The sequence below is a fragment of the Chiloscyllium plagiosum genome, chromosome 12 (assembly GCF_004010195.1).
Source record: "Chiloscyllium plagiosum isolate BGI_BamShark_2017 chromosome 12, ASM401019v2, whole genome shotgun sequence".
NCBI lineage: Eukaryota > Metazoa > Chordata > Chondrichthyes > Orectolobiformes > Hemiscylliidae > Chiloscyllium > Chiloscyllium plagiosum.
Window position 1 is genome coordinate 4,730,661 of NC_057721.1, and position 8,280 is coordinate 4,738,940.

The 8,280-nt window shown below is 45.4% G+C and overlaps 1 long non-coding RNA gene across 1 annotated transcript; it reads right to left on the minus strand.

The window, feature by feature from the left end:
- Positions 1-790: 790 nt before the first annotated feature.
- LOC122554914 lies at positions 791-7,666 on the minus strand. The gene is made up of 2 exons (XR_006313113.1): positions 7,288-7,666; positions 791-1,266 (listed from the first exon to the last, which is right to left on the minus strand). It is a non-coding gene; the product is annotated as an uncharacterized LOC122554914 (long non-coding RNA).
- Positions 7,667-8,280: the final 614 nt, after the last annotated feature.

Here is an 8,280-nt window from a genome sequence, read left to right on the forward strand (position 1 = left end):
GAAACCTTTCAAGTTTCACAACATCCTTCTGATAGGAAGGAGACCAGAATTGCACACAATATTCCAACAGTGGCCTAACCAATGTCCTGTACAGCCGCAACATCATCTCCCAACTCCTATACTCAATACTCTGACTAATAAAGAAAGCATACCAAACACCTTCTTCACTATCCTATCCTACCTGTGACTCCACTTTCAAGGAGCTATGAACCTGCACTCCAAGGTCTCTTTATTCAGCAACACTCCCTTACCATTAAGTGTATAGGTCCTGCTAAGATTTGCTTTCCCAAAATGCAGCCTGATTACATCCATATATATCTGAGATATTTATTTGACTGTGTTGGTAACTGAAAAAGTTTTTTTTAAATTTGATATGGAGTAGTTGGCCTAGAATAAGACTATGAGACCATAATAAGTAGGAATAAGTAGGCCATTGGTCCCTTGAGCCTGTTCTGCATTTCAATTGATGGTCCAACATTTCTCACATTCACTTTCCTGCTTTTTCCCTAGAACCCTAGATTCCCCGACTGATCAAGAATCTATCTCAGCCTTAAAGATACAGAAGGGATCTGCCCCCACAGCTTTCTGCAGCAAGGAACTCTAAAGACTCTCAACCCTCTGAAAGAAGAAATTGCTGCTTTTTATCAAAACGTAATTTCTGCAGTAAGAAGCTGCAATAATTGATTAACATTTACAGTCAGTCATGTGTGTACAAATATAAACTCTCAACTTTCTAAACTTTCCAAAACACATTTGCAGACACATAGTTGAAGGATAAAGAAAAAAAAGATTTCTCTGCAGCGATGGACTTTCTGAGTGAAAGCACATTTTGACCAATGATTTATTTGTAAAGGCAACAGGATAAAGAACAAAGAACAAAGAAAATTTACAGCCCAAGAACAGGCCTTTCGGCCCTCCAAGCCTGAGCCGATCCAAATGTACTGTCTAAACCTGTCGGTCAATTCCTAAGCATCTAAAGCATAAGATATTTCCCAAGTCTGTTGCTTTGATGTTCTGGTACGTGTGGTCGAGTCACTAATCACACACGGTTGTCATAGAGACCCAGCTTGCTCAGGAATGCAACTTTGAAATGTTCTTTCAAAAGAATAAGAAAGTTTCATCCCGTCAACAAGGTAGTTTCCTTTTCCAAAATAAGAGAGATCAACTGGGTGACTTGTCCTTAGCAGGGCTGTCCTCCAACTGAACCACTTGGCCCATCCACTGCATGCCAGGCACCTCTCCAAGCCAACCAGCCCCAGCAGGTGTCTATAGGAAAGTAAGCAGTTGTTACCTACCATGTCATTTTCTGGAAGTCTGGTTATGATAAAAAAAATCCCCAATGTCTGTAATAATCTTTCAACGACCTCTTTTAAAGAAATCACAAAACTTGAAATGATTCAGTTTTCCATGAACCTTTTAAACCTAAGTCCTCTGAGCAATATTTAATATAAAGCACCTGCTTGACAAAAGTGCCTTCTGTTAATTCCAAGGTTGGTCCTGTGATATAGTAAAATCACAAATGATTGCTGTATTCCCGCATGGATATAACAGCCTCCCACTTGGCCCCATGAGTAGATGAGTAGTTTGTCAGAAGCTGGAAGAAGCTGCTCTTAAAGGGCCATCGTACTTATATGCTACCATTTTGGATGTGTGTACAGATGCTTCCCCATCCGCAGTGATACGTTCTAAGACCTACCATGGATGCCTGAAACCGCTCATAGTAGCGAACCCTATCATTTAAATGGGAAACTTACCACCGTGACAGCCCCCTGGAATTATTTCTGGAATATTCCATGTAATATTTTCGGGCCACAGTAAACCACGGATAACTGAAACCCGATACAAGGACATGGAGGCTGTACTATATTCTACTTCAGCACTGGCCCCTTTTTCTGGTGGATGCATGAGTCTGTGTTGCTGAGAATGCTGCTAACTCAAACCAGCTCAGTATGTGGCCTGCCATGCAGACTCAGTCTTCCTGACCTGTCATTGGTGGGAAGGAATGAGGAAGGTAAAGCTGGACCACAGACGTTTGCCAGGTTTGACTTCCATTCAACAGTAGCTCGCTGAAAGGAAAAGGACATTAGAGTCAGAGGAGGCCACTTGGCCCATCCGCTGCATGCCAGTCTATGCAGTGGCGCTACTGTATTGCCATGGTGACAATAGCTTTCTGGACTATTCTCCTCATCCTTCTAACCAGGACAGGGGAGATGTTACTGAACGCACAGCCGGTTTGCCTGAGCAAATTAAATATTAGATCAGAGTTGGTGGTGGTGGTGGGGGGAGGTGGGGGTGGTGGTTCCTTTAAAGGCCTGCATTCTGAGTCCATTTCCCTGTGGGCCGCATTCTTCTGACTGCAGCTGCAGCTCACCCACTGTTTTGTCCACCATCCCGCCAACTGCTTGGGAGATGTTATTTGTCAATGTGGAGCTCTGGACGAACACCAACTTGGTGTTGTTGTTGATAGGCTGCCAGATGTGTATAGTATTAAGCCTGAAGTGCTCTCATGTTTCGTTTCCTTCTAAGACTCCATTCCTGGGCCAGCCTGGCATTACTTTTTTTGTCTGGGATCAAATAGGTGGCAAAGGAAAGGAACCTACAACTGCCTTACTATTGAATAAGCTGAATCAGTGAATAAAACCAGTGAAGGTAGATCTTGACTCTGTTTGACAAGGGAATGTGGCAAGGGAGTGGTAACATTACTGGACTCCAGGTTAATGTCATAGAGTCATAGAGATGTACAGCACGGAAACAGACCCTTCGGTCCAACCTGTCCATGCTGACCAGTTATCCCAACCCAATCTAGTCCCACCTGCCAGCACCCGGCCCATATCCCTCCAAACCCTTCCTATTCATATACCCATCCAAATACCTCTTAAATGTTGCAATTGTACCAGCTTCCACCACATCCTCTGGCAGCTCATTCCATACACGTACCATCCTCTGCGTGAAAAGGTTACCCCTAATGTCTCTTTTAAAATTTTCCCCTTTCACCCTAAACCTATGCCCTCTAGTTCTGGACTCCCCGACCCCAGGGAAGAAATTTTGTCTATTTATCCTATCCATGCCCCTCATGATTTTATAAACCTTTGTAAGGTCACCCCTCAGCCTCCGACGCTTCAAGGAATACAGCCCCAGCCTGTTCAGCCTCTCCCTATAGCTCAAATCCTCCAACCCTGGTAACATCCTTGAGGACATGGATTCAAACCCCACCGTAGCTTGTGATGAAATTTGAGTTCAATAAAAATCTGAAATTCTTAAAATAGCTAACCTAATTGCAACCGTTTCTGTAAAAATTCATCTGGTTCAATAATGCCTTTTCGGGAAGGGAATCTGCCATCCTTACCCAGTCTGACCTACATGTGACTCCAGATCTACGGCTATGTGGTTAACTCTTAACTACCCTCTGGGCAATTAGGGATGGACAACAAATGCTGGACTAGTCAGTGATTCCCTTATCATGTGAATGAATAAGGAGGTACAAATTGAGTCATGGAGATCGGTCCTAAGCAATGACTTAAAGGAAGACCCTGGTGGAGAGGTTTAGGGAGGGATTCTGAGTCATAGAGTCATACAGAATGGAAACAGACCCTTTGGTTCAACCATTTGATGCTGACCACGATCCCCAATTAAACTTAGTCCCACCTGCCTGTTCTTGACCCATATCTCTCAAACCTTTCCTATTCATGGACTTGTCCAAATGTTTTTTAAATGGTTGTAACTGTACTGCATGAACCACTTCCTCTGGCAGTTCATCCCACAACCGAACCACTCTCTGTGTAAAAACAGTAGCCCCCTCATGTCCTTTTTAAATCTTTCTCCTCTTTCTGTAAAAATAAGCCCCCTAGTTTTGAACTCCCCCACCCTAGGGAAAGGACTCTTGCTGTTCACCTTATCTATGCCCCTCATGATTTTAACCTTTCAGTCTTAACAATGTCAATATCATCAATATTTCATGGAAAGATGAGGATGCTCTGGGTCTACATTCGATGGAGTTCAGAAAGGTAATTGAAACTTACAGAATACTGAACGACCTGGATACAGTAGACATTGGGAAGGTGATTCCATTAACAGGAGAGATCAGGTCACATGGGCAGAGCCTTAGAGTAAAGGGAAGACTCTTTAGAGTAGAGATAAGGAGAAACTTCTTCAGCCAGAGAGTGGTAAATCTATGGTATTCATTGCCACAGAAGGCTGTGGAGGCCAGGTCATTGAGTATATTTAAGACTGAGATAGATAGGTTCTTGACTGTTAAGGGGATCAAAGTTTATGGGGAGAAGGCGGGGGTGAATGGGGGTGAGAAATTTATCAGCCATGGGCTGAATGGCCTAATCTTCTGGGGGTTATGCAGAGGGTATAAGTCGGAATAGGAAACAGCCAGCATGGGGGTGTTTTGTCAATGTATGATAAAGATACAAGTTTGCATCACATACAGACAAGGTAGTTAAAAAGGCATTTGGCACACCTGCCTTCATTGCTCAGTCCTTTGAGTATAGGAGTTGGGAGGTCATGCTGAGGTTGTACAGGACATTGGTGAGACCTGTTCTGGACTACTGTGTCCAGTTCTGGTCACCCAGTTATTGGACGGATATTATTAAAGCTGGATAGGGTTCAGAAAAAATTTACCAGAATATTGCCAGGTATAGAAGGTTGGAGTTATAGATAGCTTGGGATGTTTTTCACCGGAGAGTAAGAGGTCGAGAGGTGACCTTATAGAAGTTTACAAAATAATGAGGGGTATAGGTAGAGTTAATGACAGTTGTCTTTTCCCCAGGATGGGAGATTTCAAGACTAGCGGGCACATTTTTAAGGTGAGAGGAGAGAGATTTAGAAAAGATATGGGGGCAATTTTTTTACACAGAGAGTGGTTCATATGTGGAATGAACTGACTGAGGAAGTGGTGGATGTGGGTACAATTACAACGTTTAAAAAAGTAAGTACATGAATAGGAAAGGTTTGGAGAGATATGAGCCAGGAGCAGGCAGGTGGGACTAGCTTTGTTTTGGACTATGGTCAGCATGGACTGGTTGGAGTGAAGGGTATGACCTTATGTGGCCATTGCTGGCAAAGATACATTTTGTGAGCTTTCCCCCGGCAGCTCTGGTGATGGTGTGGGCAGAAACCAATAAAGCTGAGTGGAATGTAACGGGATTGAAATGCTGTCCTATTGGCTGGTGAGTGCTGAGGTTTCTCCCTCTATTACTTGCCCTGTGCATGACAGGCCCCTTTCAACGGTCCGAGAATCTGCTCTGAGTTATGCTGACGCAGTCAGTTCACCAAAGAAGATTAGACCAAAGACACTCGTATTTTTGTAGCGTCTTCCTAAGCCTTCGGGGGCACACGCTGACAGACGAATCACTTTTTCTGAAGTGCTGGGAGCCAGCAAGAGCCCACTTGTGCACAGCAAGATCCCAGGGCACACTATGTTTTAATGAACGGGGGGGTCACTCCCCTGCTTTCCTACAAACCATCACATGGGATATTCTGCATGAGAAGGCAGACGTGGGGCCTATCGGTTTTAGCTGGAAGGTGGCACCTTCTCGAATGTGTGCCCCCCCCCCCTCAGTAGTGCACCGGTGTGCCAGCCTTGATTAGGCGCCCGCATTATTTACCCCAAGCTCCTGCAGTTTCAAACAGTGGAGGCAAAAGGGCACATAAAGCGTGTGGACATCTGGCACTTCAAGGGTCAGCCAGCAGCTGCAGTTTCCTGCAATCGGATCGGGGAGATCCTCACCCTGCCAGTGGGACGTCCTGATTCAGGCTCTGGCAGAAGGTTCCAGGAGCCTGTACCCACCTCCTCCCTGAGGGCAATTACAATCGTCAGCCCCACGTCTTGTCCTGCGAGAGAAACGCAAGTCCCTTTTTCTGCTTAAACCAAGGTTCAAAGAGCTTCCTGTTATTGTGAATCGAGATGTTTTCCAATCGCAAGTGTGTCACTCCTTTGGACTCGGATCAGTACCTCCAGAAAGGTCTCCACCTCTGGTATATGCTGCATGTCACTAATGTCAGAGACATAGCTTTCCTGATCTCTTCACTCTTTATTTTCCGGTTCATTTTAACTTGATACAGGCCACTGAAGGACTGGTCTTAGCCCTTCCCCCATTCCCCCACCCCCACCTCCTGATTTCACCCTTCTCTCAATTCCCACCCACCGTTAGGGTTAGGGTTAGGGTTAGGGTTAGGGTTACTGATTGTCCATCATGAGCAGTAAGTCCTCTTCTCCCTGATGTGGGGAGCTGAGGTGGACAAGGTCGGGAGTGCGGGGTCAGGATGGTTGGAAACCTCTTAGAACATAGAACATTACAGCACAGTACAGGCCCTGCAGCCCTCAATGTTGCTCCGACCTGTGGAACCAATCTAAAGCCCATCTAACCTACACTCTTGCATTTTCATCCATATGTTTATCCAATGACCATTTAAATGCCTTTAATGTCGGCGAGTCCACTACTGTTGCAGACAGTGCATTCCACGTCCCTACTACTCTCTGAGTAAAGAACCTACCTCTAATATCTGTCCTATATCTATCACCCCTCAGTTTAAATCTATGTCCCCTTGTGCTAGCCATCACCATCTGAGGAAAAAAGCTCTAACTGTCCACCCTATCTAATCCTCTGATCATCTTGTATGTCTCTATTAAATCACCTCTTTACCTTCTCTCTAACGAAGACAGCCTCAAGTCCATCAACCTTTCCTCATAAGACCTTCCCTCCATACCAGGCAACCTTGTAAATCTCCTCTGAACCCTTTCCAAAGCTTCCACATCTTTCCTACAATGCGGCAACCAGAACTGTATACAATACTCCAAGTGTGGCTGCACCAGAGTTTTGTACAGCTGCAACATGATCTCATGGCTCTGAAACTCAATCCATCTACCAATAAAAGATAACACACCGTATGCCTTCTTAACAACCCAATCAACCTGGGTGGCAACCTTCAGGGATCTATGTACATGGACACTGAGATCTCTCTGCTCACCTCTACACTACCAAGAATCTTACCATTCGCCTAATACTCTGTATTCCTGTTACTCCTTCCAAAGTGAATCACCTCATACTTTTCCATGTTAAACTCTATTAAACTCTCGGAAGAGACTCAGGTTGAAAGCTCAAGGCAAAATTCCTTCCACTGTTGCCAGCCTGAGTTCAAATCCTAACAGGGCCCAGCTGTTGGTGAAAGGTTTTGAATCTGCCAGCTTGCGGACTGAAAGTATTGGCCAGTGACCCATCCAAGATGGCAGCCTCTTCTGTCACAGCCACCAGTAAGCTCACAGAAAGCAAGGGCACTCACTGGGCTGAGTGGCCACCGGGGAGTAGGTGTTCAGGAAGTGCCAAAGAATCATGTTGGATAAATGGTATTAAAATCCTCCTTGGTCCAGTTGATTGGCAGGAACCAACGCAATGGGCCTCTGATCCCTCTGCTTCAGTGCATGCTGTAATTTGCTGGTCACATACACCTGCTCTCCAGCACCTGCTAAATGATGGAATATGTCGATAGGCTCTAGCGGGATCAGGAAGGCCCCATGGAAAAGCAGGACCTACTGTGGGAAAAGCGGTGTCAGCCATTTGTCTGTGGGATTTCGGCATTGGCTTGCACAGCATTTACAGGGCGGCTCAGTGGTTAGCACTGCTGCCTCATGATGCCAGGGTTCAATTCCCGCCTCGGGTGACTATCTGAGTGGAGTTTGCACGTTCTCCCTGTGTCTGCGTGGGTTTGGTCTGGGTGCTACCGGTTTCCTCCCACAATCCAAAGATGTACAGGACAGGTACATTTGTCGTGCTAAATTGCCTAAAGTGTTAGCCAGGGGTAAATATAGGCGAGAGAAATGGGTCTGGGTGGGTTACTCTTTGGAGGGTCGGTGTGGGCCAAATGGCCTGTTTTCTCACTGTAGGGATTCTAAACTATTGTGGCTGAAAATATGTTGCTGGAAAAGCGCAGCAGGTCAGGCAGCATCCAAGGGACAGGAGAATCGATGTTTCGAGCATAAGCCCTTCTTTTAAACTATTGTCCCTGCCAGCCATGTCAAAAGGACCGAGAGTCACGTGTAGGTCAGGATGGCAGATAAACATCCCCAAAGGATACTGGGGAGATAGGCGGGTGATTGGGCATTTTCTAATAAACTATTCCGGGATGTTTACATGAGTTTTTGTTTTGACAACAATGAACAGTGATTGGACCTAATATTCCAGGTTTTATATTGAATTCAAACTTCACCACCTACCCCGGTGCGATTTGAACCCACATTGCCCCAACATTATCTCGAGCTTCGAGATTGCTAGTCCC